Source organism: Crotalus tigris, unplaced genomic scaffold (assembly GCF_016545835.1).
Source record: "Crotalus tigris isolate CLP2741 ecotype Arizona unplaced genomic scaffold, ASM1654583v1 scf7180000020347.5012614909:4044961, whole genome shotgun sequence".
Lineage (NCBI taxonomy): Eukaryota > Metazoa > Chordata > Lepidosauria > Squamata > Viperidae > Crotalus > Crotalus tigris.
In genome coordinates this window covers 4,022,220-4,035,938 of record NW_024097978.1, presented here as the reverse complement: position 1 = coordinate 4,035,938, position 13,719 = coordinate 4,022,220, and the positions used below count along the sequence as shown (strand labels likewise).

General features: G+C 42.2%; 2 long non-coding RNA genes across 2 annotated transcripts; both read right to left on the bottom strand.

Annotated features, from left to right (window-relative positions):
- Nucleotides 1–5,916: 5,916 nt before the first annotated feature.
- On the bottom strand, nucleotides 5,917–6,535 carry LOC120318686. The gene is made up of 3 exons (XR_005559562.1): nucleotides 6,478–6,535; nucleotides 6,128–6,201; nucleotides 5,917–5,979 (listed from the first exon to the last, which is right to left on the bottom strand). It is a non-coding gene; the product is annotated as an uncharacterized LOC120318686 (long non-coding RNA).
- An 8-nt stretch (nucleotides 6,536–6,543) lies between these two features.
- LOC120318685 lies at nucleotides 6,544–8,153 on the bottom strand. The gene is made up of 4 exons (XR_005559561.1): nucleotides 7,921–8,153; nucleotides 7,142–7,203; nucleotides 6,780–6,856; nucleotides 6,544–6,568 (listed from the first exon to the last, which is right to left on the bottom strand). It is a non-coding gene; the product is annotated as an uncharacterized LOC120318685 (long non-coding RNA).
- Between the last annotated feature and the right edge of the window lie 5,566 nt (nucleotides 8,154–13,719).

Below are 13,719 nucleotides of genomic sequence, written 5' to 3'. Positions count from 1 at the left end.
CACACTTATAGTGTGACGTGATCAAACGTTAGATCCTTGACATACTTATGTTCATACTTATGACTCTTGCTGTGTCCTAAGGTGACGTGTTCACCTTTTGCAACAGTTTGAAAAGCAAAATCAATGCAGAAGCCAGATTCACTTAACCTCCATGTAACCAACTGGATAACCCAGTATAATTTTGCAGGGTTCTTCGTTTCCTCTCAATACACTCTACTAAAACAACGGCTTTGTAAAGGTGGGAAAGAGCTATAGCCATTCGCACTTCCTTAATTTATCTCAACATGACATCTTAGATTCTCTTTTTTATCATGCCTTTCTCTGTTTTGTAGGATATTATGGTAAAACAGTAGCTGCTCAGTCATCGTATTTAGTGGATTTAGCAAATGACTAGACTTTATGAGAAGAATCGTGGAAATGGCAAGTAGCGGGTTTTCCATAGTTGTTAGTGACAGACCTATTGCATTCTGGCCCTTGTTATTGTTATCACATGGCAATAACATTGGGGAATGCACTGATTGAAATAACAGCTCTGGTGTCTCTTAAAAATCAAACTTTTCTTCTGCATTTATGCATTCTTTGCCTCCTAGGACTTCTGATAAAGGAGGATTCGTTCTTCTGTTATTGTATTTCATTTTGACAACCCATCCTCACTATACAATATTTGTGTAGCTCGGTTACTGTGGTCAGCGGCCTAGAGCAGTGCTTGAGTGGCATTGGGATGTGGGGAACTTGGAAAATGCTGAAAAGTTGGGAGTTATCTCTAGATAATCAATAAAGCTTTTTCTATTTCAATATATATAGGTACCCATTTGCAATATGACTTTTGGCAGTAAATAATAATTACCATTAATCATTGCAATATTGTCGGCATCATCAACGACCAAAATACGCATCACACCAGAGGCAACTCGTGTCTACATTCACAGCCCCCTGAAAAACATCCTGGCCCAAGGGAGCTTTTATCATTTACGGTGGACATGTGATAAAGTAAAGAAATATTGGAGTAGGATTTCTATTCTAATACAGAAAATTCTGAAAGTGAATATAAAGGTAAAAGCAGAAACTGTTCTTTTTGGCTTAATGGAAAAAAGACTTGGAAACAATGATGGAACTTCAATGTTATATACGTTGATGGTAGCCAGACTACTTTATGTACAAAAAGGGAAGGACATTTCGATCTCCACAATGGAGGAATGGTTGCAAAAGTTGATGGAGGTAGCAGAGATGGCTAAATTGACTCCTTTGATGAAAACAACAACAACACATGAGTACTTTTTTTTCAACTTGGAAACCCCTTCTTCACTTCTGGAATTCTAGGAGGTTGGACTAAAAGATCTCCAAGGTCCCTTCCAACTCTGTCATTCTGTTAAATTCAGCTTCTAAGTGACTTTTATGGCCTCTGATAAATATCTTTTTGGGGTTTTATCTTCCAGCCTATTATTAAATGGTAAATATAGAATCTTTCTTCTGTAAGTAAAATCGTATTCCAAAAATGTTTCCAGGTTGGTTATTTATTTTAAGATGTATATTGCAAGACATCATCAGTGCTCCTTGTCTATAGAAGAAATAGCCCTCCAAATTAAAGGAAGTCCTCAACTTACCACTGTTCATTTAGTGACCATTCGAAGTTACAACGTCACTGAAAAAAGTGACATATGTTCGTTTTTCACAGTTACCCCCTTTGCAGCATCCCCATGATTCTGTGATCAAAATTCAGATGCTTGGCAACTGGTTCATACTTATGACCGTTGCTGTGTCCCAAGGTCATGTCACCTACTTTTGTGACCTTCTGACAAGCAAAGTCAATGGGGAAGCCAGATTCACTTAACAACCAGGTTACTCGCTTATGAACTGGAGTGATTCACTTAATAGCTGTGGCAAGAAAGGTCATAAAATGGGGCAAAATTCCATTAACAAATGTCTCTCTTGACAACAGAAATTTTAGGCTCCATTGTGGTTGTAAGTCGAGCACTACTTGTACTTTTGGTTGGGACGTTGACATGTGTTTGCCTGTGCCAGATGAAATTGGTGCCTCTCTGTAAGCGGTCAGATTGCAGTCGCTGTCAGGCCACCATTTACATGGAGAGAAATGGCCAGTCTGGGAGGTGCGCTCACCTCTCCAGAGAAAATCGGTTAGAGGGGTTGAATTGCAGAGCTGTATGCAAATGCGGTTTTGTAGATGGAGATGCACAGAGGATAATACTGATAATCTTTCATATCTTTAAAAAAAGAGTAATAGCATTTGGCACCTAATACCAGTCTGGAATTAAGACGGTAAGTCTTAATGGTGATTAAGTAAGACATCATGTGACCAAACCTATTCTACAACGGTGTTTGCAGCGGTCATTAAATGAAAGCTGCAGTCGTTAAGTGTACCCATTTTTCAGAATGGGCATTTTTTACCAGATATTGGTAGTCAACGCCAGCAAAACATTGTAAGCTGTAGTCACGTGAGTGTGGGATGCTGCAAAAAGCTCTGAATGTGATCTGGTTGCTGATTGCCCACAATGCAATTGCATGAGTGCAGATGGGGGAGAGGGCAAACATCAAGCCTTTGAATCCAAGCCCTAAATACCTTATATTCTTATTCTTACTAAACGTGAAGCAACACATCTTTTTCAATGGAAAATGTAGTACCAATTAACAAGGTTACTGAGAGGAGAATAACAAAGCAAGGTATGCTATGTTGCCATTCACATGATCATTTTTATTTACAGTTTAATGGAAATCACTGGCATGGAAATTGTTCACGTCTGGATAGGACATACACTTTCCTTGCCATTTTAGCTGTCCCATTTGTGTATCTTATATACGGTATTTTGCTAATGTGTGCAACAATATAGCATGAGTTGCAAGAAATTATTGCCTCTTAGCCAGTGTAACTTGGGTATTCTTCTGTAATATTCCTTCTTCTGGAAGAATGCAAACTTTCTGCCCCCATAGCAGATCTACAGTGCTTTCTGTGCCTCCAATCATGATGTTCCAAGGACAGATCTTCCTGATGTTGCTGAACAAAATTCTCCTTCTTACTAGACAATACACTGGTTGATGTTCAGAAAGTACAGGTAATCCTCCACTTACGACAGTTCACTTAGTGACTGTTCAAAGTTACAACGGCACTGTAAAAAGGGACTTATGATCTTGTTTCACACTTACGTCCGTTGCAGTAGCCCCTTAGTCACATGATCGATATTCAGATGCTTGGCAACTGACTCATGTTTATGACTGTAGCAGTGTCCCGGGGTCATGTGATCAACTTTTGAGTCCTTCTGGCAAGCAAAAACAATGGGGAAGCCATATTCTCTTAACAACTGTGTTACTATCTTAACAACTGCAGTGATCTGCTTAACAACTGTGGGAAGAAAGGTCGTAAAATGGGGCAAAAGTCACTAAACAAATGTTGTATTTAAAAGATAAATTTGTGGATCAATGGTGGTAAGTTGAGGACTACTTGCGCGTAGCTGAGGAACCTCTGGAAGTGTCAGGTTTCCATTAATATTGTAAGTGAATACTAATCACTGTATCCCATAGAACAGTGGAAAAAATATGAGAAAACAGACAAAGAAGTTTGCTGAAATTCTGCATTTAATGAAAAGTTTGTTATTCCTAACAAAAGTGTAATGAAACTAGGTTTAAACTAAATTAGCAGATATAAAGAATTTTTTAGTTTTATTCTCAAACAACAAGAACAAAAACAAGAAGATGCACAACAACAACAGGTACAACAAAAAGAATTACAACAATAACATTAACAAGACGCAGGAACTTCCTCGTTGGAAAGTGGCTCCTCGCAGGGCTTCGCCGCTAGGGCTGATTCCGCCATCCGTCTATATGCAGATAGAATACCAGAACAGAATACCAAGAGTTGGAAGGGACCTTGGAGGTCTTCTACTCCAACCCCCTAGTCATGAATGCATTGTTCCCAGCATGGCCTCCATTTGTCTGCTGTGCTCAATTGCCAGCTTCTGGTGCAGCCCATCAAGACAGGCAAGACTACCTCCTCGTGAGTGAAAGAACCGCCCTTTGCTGCTCCTGCCTTTTCTCTTCCCTAGTTGTTCTCGGATAATGCAGAAAGCAGTTCCTGCTCAAAGCTAACCATCTGCAGCTGCCCGGAAGTTTCAGGGCTCTCCTGCTGCAGCTGTGCTTCAGCCAAATCACTCTCCGCTGGCTGTTCGGAGGCCTTGGCCAACTCACCTCCTGATGTGCCTGGGACTGGTTCATCCTCCTCCGATCTGCCTTCTGGAGAGGCATCTGGGGAAGCGTCTGGGGGAGGAATCAAAGGCTATTCTTAGTACCACACTCTTTCTATAAAAGTATACAAACTTTGTTCTTTCTGGAGTTACTTTTGATACTTTTTGTGGGGTATCAAAAGTAAGGAGAGGGTTGCCATTTCCTTTTCCAGTGCACCACGTTATGTCAGCACTCTGCACTATGACCTGTCTGACTTGGGTGACCCTGCCGGTCAGAGCTCATTGTTTCCTTGAGCAAGGCATTGATCCACAAAGAGGCTAAAATAGGTACCTCTTTTAATTAGAGACTGAGGTCCAGGGAGTCCTCCTCCAGGCTGCTGACATTGTCCAGCGAGGCTTCCCCTTCTTCGGGAGAATCCTGGGAATGACAATGATGACTTTTTATCCATCAATGAAAGTAGACTCAGAATTTCTAAAAGGGGCCCGATTGATTTGGGATTCCCATCAGAAACAATGCTTCTGGTGCAATCCCCACTCCCACCCACTCTGCCCGTTAAAGCCCTGCCTGGAAACAGCTGGTTGCTGGAGAGGATGATGCAGAAAAATGAAAGGGATAAACAGGATGGGCCATATCTATTTAGGACCCCAGTCCACTGAATTGGCCCTTCCCTTCTGGTTTGCAGTAAATCAATCGCAACACAGCTTGGGTGCTTCTAGTTAGCCTAAGTACCTTGTCCCAAGGGCCAGGTGTCACCTTTATCCACTGCCCAGAGCTCTCCAGCACAGTTCACTCAGATTAGGAGAACTGAATAGAGGGACTCTATCCCTCCCCAAGAGAAAACACTTTGTCTGTTTTACCCACGGACTGGACGAAAGGCTGGCCTCCGAAGCCTCTGCAGCCTGCTCCCAGCTTCCCTCAGACTCCTCATCCAAGAGGGCAGAAATGGAGTCAAAATCCTCCAGGCTGTTGTTCCGGGAGCCCACCAGGACTTCCATCGAATCCTGCAAATGACAGTATCGAGGATAAATCCTAAGCTTTCTGCATCCCAATAAGATTGCTAAAGGATAGGGTGCATTCAGGCCCTGTGCGCCAACAGCAAGAGAGCCTCCATCGGCCCCATTGCCAAGACTTTCTTACCTCCGAAGTATGCGTCTTCTCCCCAGTAGGAGAGAGCTGCTCCTCCGCCGGCTGGTCTTCTTCGTCCTGAAATAAAAAGGCAAAGATTCTGTCTGTTGGCATCTCCACAGAGACAATGGTTCTTCGTGTAGTGGGGTAGAAGTTGTTCGCGCCTTACCGATTTTCTGCAGGTCTCTGATCTGGGGGGGAGTCGCGGCCTCCAGTGCTCTTCCTTTTCCTCTCTGGGGAGAGAAACGAAGGAGCCAAACATCAAAAACAGCCATGGGCCCTTTTTAAAAAAGTGGTGACGTGGAGGCTCTAAGAACCCTTCCAGCTGGCCTGCCAAGGAGAGTGGCCTTTGATTCTTCCTTTAGCAGAAGCAGAGGCAGAGGTCAGAGATGCCTCCTCTCTGCAAAAGCTTCACCCTCTGAGGTGTTACCTACCTTGATAGGCAGGCACTGCTTTCCTCCTGCACCTCTCTTGGTCGGTCTTCTTCCGAAGGATCCTGAAATAACAATGCAAATATTACAAATGTTGGCATATCAACAAATCCACAGCGAAAGGGCTTCTGCCATTGCCATGGTGAGGAGCTGGTCTGGGCTTACCGACTCAATGCAGGTCTCCCAGATGGTTGAGAGCCGCGGCCTCCACTTCGCTATCTTCTCATTTCTAGGGAGAGAATGAAGGGCCAAAGATCAAAACTAGCCATGCGATGCCCCCCCTGCCTCTGCAAAGGTTTCTTCTAGCCCGTCTCTTTAGGGCTTTACTGCGGCTGCCTTTTAGGGGGGTTCAGAATACTTAATCTGCGAACACCTACCTCACTGAAATGAGAACTGGCATCACCTCTTCCTTCCTGGGGCTCCGGGCGGTGGCACGAACACCCATCAAACCCTGCAAGTAACAATTGAAAGTATAAATTAAAAGTCCCCTGCATGTTGTGGAACGTTTATCTTCCCCAGGAGGGAAAGACTGCATTCAACAGGGAAAGACAAAGCAGATCATGGAAGATTTGGCTGATAGGAAGCCATCAAGAACTTTCCATGAATCCAAAAGGCTCCTCTTGCTTTTGCTAGGCTGGCCAGGTTCCCCCAAGTGAGAATTCCTCCCTTTCCCCATCCGGTTATGAGGGATGAGCCCTGACTGGCCATGTCGCAGAAGCATCCTTACCCCTTGGGAGGAAGGCCTGCGTCCATCGGACACACGAATCTGTGTCCACCATTCTCCCGTCTGGTCCGCCTGTTCATGTGCCTCGTCAGTTCTGACCGAAAGAAAAAGATGACATGTCAAAAAATATCCATCTAGCTCTGCCTCTCCTTTCTAAGACCAGCCAGCCAGTCCGCCTTCCCATCTTTTGGCCTCTGCAAGCCGCTTGCCGAGAGAAAGCCATCTTGGGGAGAGGCTGTTAGAGACCCTGCAGTCCATCAGTGGTGCCCCACCATGCCCAGGGTTTGAGGAGAAGGGGGTGGTACCTGTCAGGAGGCACAGGAAGGTCCTCTACGTCGCTCTTCCTGCAGCAGAAGAGCGCCGAACATCTTTTCCAGATGTTCTGTGAAGAAAAGAGAAATAGAGATGAGCCAGTCGGAAGAGTTGCGAAGCATGACTTTCTCCCCTACTACTGCCAGTTTCTTGGCAGCTGAGACGGCCACACTTACTCTAAAAAACCTCCGTACAGCCATGACCCCAAGCAGCTGTTTGTCCTTTCACTGCACGAAGGGAGAATGGGCAGTTGGGCCCTGGTTGGTGGCTTTTCAGGGAAACTGACAACCTCGTTGCCTCGGCAACTAGGTAAACAAGGGCCACATTCTAAACCTACCCACGGAGGGCAGCTCACCTGGGTTTAGCAGTGTCTGGGCGGCCCGGTGGCTGACTCCTTTGGTGGCCTTTGGCCTCTTCCTTTCATGTGGGAACAGGAACAACAGAGAAGCACCATCAGTGTGGCACAAAGCACAGAAGGAATCATACAATCCTAGGGTGTGGCTTTTAGACCAACCCCCTGCTCAAGGAAGGGCTCCTCACACAGGGTCTCCAGGGAGGGGAGGGGACATAGTGCACTCTCCCCTCGGGGCTGCGGAGGCTCTGATCATGTGCAGGGCTCGCGCTCCCCTTTCAGCTCCTCCCAAGCTGGACGTGTGCCAGTGGATGCCCCGCTTGACTGGGACATGGCTCCAATAAGGCTGGCCAGACGTGCATCACCTCCTCCCATGCCCTGGCTCAGGAAGGCCCAGGGCAGCCCCTCCTCTCCCCTTACAGATCTAACAGCTCTGAGGGTTTTCCCTAATAAAATACTCTTATTTAATCGTTATAGGTAGTCCTCGATTTATGACTGCTTGCCTAATGACCATTTGAAATTATGAAGAACTGACCCAGAACTACTTATGACTTATTTTAATCATTATGGTGTCCGCATATCCCCACCTCCATGATCACATGATCCCATTTTGGATTCTTGGCAACTGATTACCTTTAGAACTGTTTGCAGCGCCCCAGCGAACACTTAATGACTTCAGCATTCGCTTAACGACTACAGCATTTGCTTAACAACTACTCTAAAAATGTTGAAAATTTGGGTCCAGTCACATGATGCCTTGACTTGTGACTGCAGCAACTTACCACTGTAATTCAGGGCTCAATTTCAGTCTTACGTTGAGGACAACCATTACTGGTAATGTGACTTCAGGCTCGAAGAGAAAAAAGTTAGAGATTTTTAATGACCAGGAGAGAGACTCTGTTCTTAAATCTCTTCTAAATAAATTTTGAAGCATTCGCTGCCCTAATAAATGGCGACGTTTCTTCTTTCTTCAGGAATGAGCTTGCTAGTAGCAAATATATTTTTTTTTCAATTTCCAAATATTATAAACTAGAAACAAAAACAAAAAATAAAGCCCAGGTTCAAAGTACCCAGCTTCACAACTTGTACTTCAGTTATAGTGAAATATTAAACCACATGCTTCACGGAAACAGAACAAAGTTTTATTTTTTTTCATGTTTGCAGGTTTACTTCCGAAACATCTATTGTTTCACACAGTTTTTTTTTCTTCCTCCAATGGGAGGATTCCAATTTATTTTCATATTTTAAATGCTGTCCTTGTATCCTCTTTGAGTTTATAAATATATCTAACTTTGATATGATGCCCCAAACAGGAACAAACGTAGTTAACGTCATGACTGTCTTTCTGAAGCATAGACTTCAGAGTTGTGAAGTGATTAGAGAAATTTCAATGGAAGGTAGAGGAAAACTATTGGAAGCAGGATCAAGTACACATATTGCAGGTAGTCTTCAATTTACAACAGATCATTTAGTGACCGTTGAAAGTTACAGCCCTGAAAAAAGTGATTTATGACGGTTTTTCACACTTACGACCTTATTAGTAGTCCCAGGATCATGTGATCAAAATTCAAATGTTTTCCAATTTGATAATAGTAATAGTAAATTATATCCACAGCATTCCTCTGGTCCACTAATTTTGTCATTTGTTCATACTTATGACTGTTGCTATGTCCGAAGGTCATGCGATCGCCTTTTGCAACAGTTTGAAAATCAAAATCCTTACAGAAGCCAGATTCACTTAACAACCCTGTTACTAACTTAACAACTTGATTCACTTAAAAGCTGTGGCAAGAAAGATTGTAAATGTATAAACATAAACATGAATATAAACTAAGTGGAGGAACTCAGTGTTACTGTCCTTTGATTGATGAATCCAAGATCCAATCACCACTCACTGAATTTCTGGACAACAGAAATGGCCTCCTCCTTTCCCAACACAGGGCCTAAAAATCCGTCCTGAGCTGAGGAAGGTCTTTAGTCCCTGCGGTTTGTTCTATTTTAGTCACCCCTCGGGCTGAGACAGGTAATATTGTCAATTGTTTCCACACTTTTTTGCAGTGAAGACAATTGTGGGCAAATACAAAATTCCATAAATAACTATAAATAGGATGCTGGTGGTGATAAATACCAGCGCAAAACAAGGCAAGGCAACAGGAAGGAATGGTTACACTGGATATTTCCCATTTGGGAGCAAATCTTTAAATCTCTGTTCCAATTTCCCTCTCTCTCTGTGTGTCTTTCTCTCTCTCTCTCTCTCTCTCTCCCTCTCTCTCTGTTTGTGTGTGTTTATTTGTTTAGTATGTGGCATATCATACCTAGATTTGCAATATATATTAACATTTCATCTAGACTAATAAAACAATATAATATAAATTTGAGAAATATCTATGTTGTAAACCAATGTCTAGGCCATGGATAGGCAACCTTGGCTCTTTTATGACTCGTGGATTTCAACTCCCAGAATTCCTGAGCCAGCATGGCTCAGATTGGAAACCTCTCCATTTCTCCTCAGCATGGCTGGCTCAGGAAGTCTGGCAGTTGGAGTCCACGAGTCAAAAAAGAGCCAAGGTTTCCTCCCCCTGGTCTAGGCCCTCTAACCCTTGAAGCGAAGCATCATGTATATTTTAAAATGAGATACTGTATATGCCCTCAGTTTACAGTGGGGCATGATGTGATGTACAGTTTGATGTGGGATCCTCAGTTTGTGTGTGTTTCAACACCTGTTTGCTGTTTCTGAGACCTAATGCTAATTGTTGTTTAAATTGTCCTGGCCCAGAATTGTTCCTCATCCTGTTAGTTCCCTTTCTTTTCTGCTTCGCTGTCAGAATGTAGTGGCTGGTCTTTACATTTTCTTCAGCTGTCAGGCCAAACCTTTACATTTATTATTTAACCTTATGTCAAGATTGAACTAGACTAGTACAGGTAGTCCTCAGCCTCCTACCGTTCACTTAGTGACCGTTTAAAGTTATGACAACAGCAAAAAAGTGACTTATGATCATTTTTCACACTTATAGTGTGACGTGATCAAACGTTAGATCCTTGACATACTTATGTTCATACTTATGACTCTTGCTGTGTCCTAAGGTGACGTGTTCACCTTTTGCAACAGTTTGAAAAGCAAAATCAATGCAGAAGCCAGATTCACTTAACCTCCATGTAACCAACTGGATAACCCAGTATAATTTTGCAGGGTTCTTCGTTTCCTCTCAATACACTCTACTAAAACAACGGCTTAGTAAAGGTGGGAAAGAGCTATAGCCATTGGCACTTCTTTAATTTATCTCAACATGACATCTTAGATTCTCTTTTTTATCATGCCTTTCTCTGTTTTGTAGGATATTATGGTAAAACAGTAGCTGCTCAGTCATCGTATTTAGTGGATTTAGCAAATGACTAGACTTTATGAGAAGAATCGTGGAAATGGCAAGTAGCGGGTTTTCCATAGTTGTTAGTGACAGACCTATTGCATTCTGGCCCTTGTTGTTGTTATCACATGGCAATAACATTGGGGAATGCACTGATTGAAATAACAGCTCTGGTGTCTCTTAAAAATCAAACTTTTCTTCTGCATTTATGCATTCTTTGCCTCCTAGGACTTCTGATAAAGGAGGATTCGTTCTTCTGTTATTGTATTTCATTTTGACAACCCATCCTTACTATACAATATTTGTGTAGCTCGGTTACTGTGGTCAGCGGCCTAGAGCAGTGCTTGAGTGGCATTTGGATGTGGGGAACTTGGAAAATGCTGAAAAGTTGGGAGTTATCTCTAGATAATCAATAAAGCTTTTTCTATTTCAATATATATAGGTACCCATTTGCAATATGACTTTTGGCAGTAAATAATAATTAACATTAATCATTGCAATATTGTCGGCATCATCAACGACCAAAATACGCATCACACCAGAGGCAACTCGTGTCTACATTCACAGCCCCCTGAAAAACATCCTGGCCCAAGGGAGCTTTTATCATTTACGGTGGACATGTGATAAAGTAAAGAAATATTGGAGTAGGATTTCTATTCTAATACAGAAAATTCTGAAAGTGAATATAAAGGTAAAAGCAGAAACTGTTCTTTTTGGCTTAATGGAAAAAAGACTTGGAAACAATGATGGAACTTCAATGTTATATACATTGATGGTAGCCAGACTACTTTATGTACAAAAAGGGAAGGACATTTCGATCTCCACAATGGAGGAATGGTTGCAAAAGTTGATGGAGGTAGCAGAGATGGCTAAATTGACTCCTTTGATGAAAACAACAACAACACATGAGTACTTTTTTTTCAACTTGGAAACCACTTCTTCACTTCTGGAATTCTAGGAGGTTGGACTAAAAGATCTCCAAGGTCCCTTCCAACTCTGTCATTCTGTTAAATTCAGCTTCTAAGTGACTTTTATGGCCTCTGATAAATATCTTTTTTGGGTTTTATCTTCCAGCCTATTATTAAATGGTAAATATAGAATCTTTCTTCTGTAAGTAAACTCGTATTCCAAAAATGTTTCCAGGTTGGTTATTTATTTTAAGATGTATATTGCAAGACATCATCAGTGCTCCTTGTCTATAGAAGAAATAGCCCTCCAAATTACAGGAAGTCCTCAACTTACCACTGTTCATTTAGTGACCATTCGAAGTTACAACGTCACTGAAAAAAGTGACATATGTTCGTTTTTCACAGTTACCCCCTTTGCAGCACCCCATGATTCTGTGATCAAAATTCAGATGCTTGGCAACTGGTTCATACTTATGACCGTTGCTGTGTCCCAAGGTCATGTCACCTCCTTTTGTGACCTTCTGACAAGCAAAGTCAATGGGGAAGCCAGATTCACTTAACAACCAGGTTACTCGCTTATGAACTGGAGTGATTCACTTAATAACTGTGGAAAGAAAGGTCATAAAATGGGGCAAAATTCCATTAACAAATGTCTCTCTTGACAACAGAAATTTTAGGCTCCATTGTGGTTGTAAGTCGAGCACTACTTGTACTTTTGGTTGGGAAGTTGACATGTGTTTGCCTGTGCCAGATGAAATTGGTGCCTCTCTATAAGCGGTCAGATTGCAGTCGCTGTCAGGCCACCATTTACATGGAGAGAAATGGCCAGTCTGGGAGTTGCGCTCACCTCTCCAGAGAAAATCGGTTAGAGGGGTGAATTGCAGAGCTGTATGCAAATGCGGTTTTGTAGATGGAGATGCACAGAGGATAATACTGATAATCTTTCATATCTTTAAAAAAAGAGTAATAGCATTTGGCACCTAATACCAGTCTGGAATTAAGACGGTAAGTCTTACTGGTGATTAAATAGGACATCATGTGACCAAACCTATTCTACAACGGTGTTTGCAGCGGTCATTAAATGAAAGCTGCAGTCGTTAAGTGTACCCATTTTTCAGAATGGGCATTTTTTACCAGATATTGGTAGTCAATGCCAGCAAAACATTGTAAGCTGTAGTCACATGATTGTGGGATGCTGCAAAAAGCTCTGAATGTGATCTGGTTGCTGATTGCCCACAATGCAATTGCATGAGTGCAGATGGGGGAGAGGGCAAACATCAAGCCTTTGAATCCAAGCCCTAAATACCTTATATTCTTATTCTTACTAAACGTGAAGCAACACATCTTTTTCAATGGAAAATGTAGTACCAATTAACAAGGTTACTGAGAGGAGAATAACAAAGCAAGGTATGCTATGTTGCCATTCACATGATCATTTTTATTTACAGTTTAATGGAAATCACTGGCATGGAAATTGTTCACGTCTGGATAGGACATACACTTTCCTTGCCATTTTAGCTGTCCCATTTGTGTATCTTATATACAGTATTTTGCTAGTGTGTGCAACAATCTAGCATGAGTTGCAAGAAATTATTGCCTCTTAGCCAGTGTAACTTGGGTATTCTTCTGTAATATTCCTTCTTCTGGAAGAATGCAAACTTTCTGCCCCCATAGCAGATCTACAGTGCTTTCTGTGCCTCCAATCATGATGTTCCAAGGACAGATCTTCCTGATGTTGCTGAACAAAATTCTCCTTCTTACTAGACAATACACTGGTTGATGTTCAGAAAGTACAGGTAATCCTCCACTTACGACAGTTCACTTAGTGACTATTCAAAGTTACAACGGCACTGTAAAAAGGGACTTATGATCTTGTTTCACACTTACGTCCGTTGCAGTAGCCCCTTAGTCACATGATCGATATTCAGATGCTTGGCAACTGACTCATGTTTATGACTGTAGCAGTGTCCCGGGGTCATGTGATCAACTTTTGAGTCCTTCTGGCAAGCACAAACAATGGGGAAGCCACATTCTCTTAACAACTGTATTACTATCTTAACAACTGCAGTGATCTGCTTAACAACTGTGGGAAGAAAGGTCGTAAAATGGGGCAAAAGTCACTAAACAAATGTTGTATTTAAAAGATAAATTTGTGTATCCATTGTGGTAAGTTGAGGACTACTTGCGCGTAGCTGAGGAACCTCCGGAAATGTCAGGTTTCCATTAATATTGTAAGTGAATACTAATCACTGTATCCCATAGAACGGTGGAAAAAATACGAGAAAACAGACAAAGAAGTTTGTTGAAA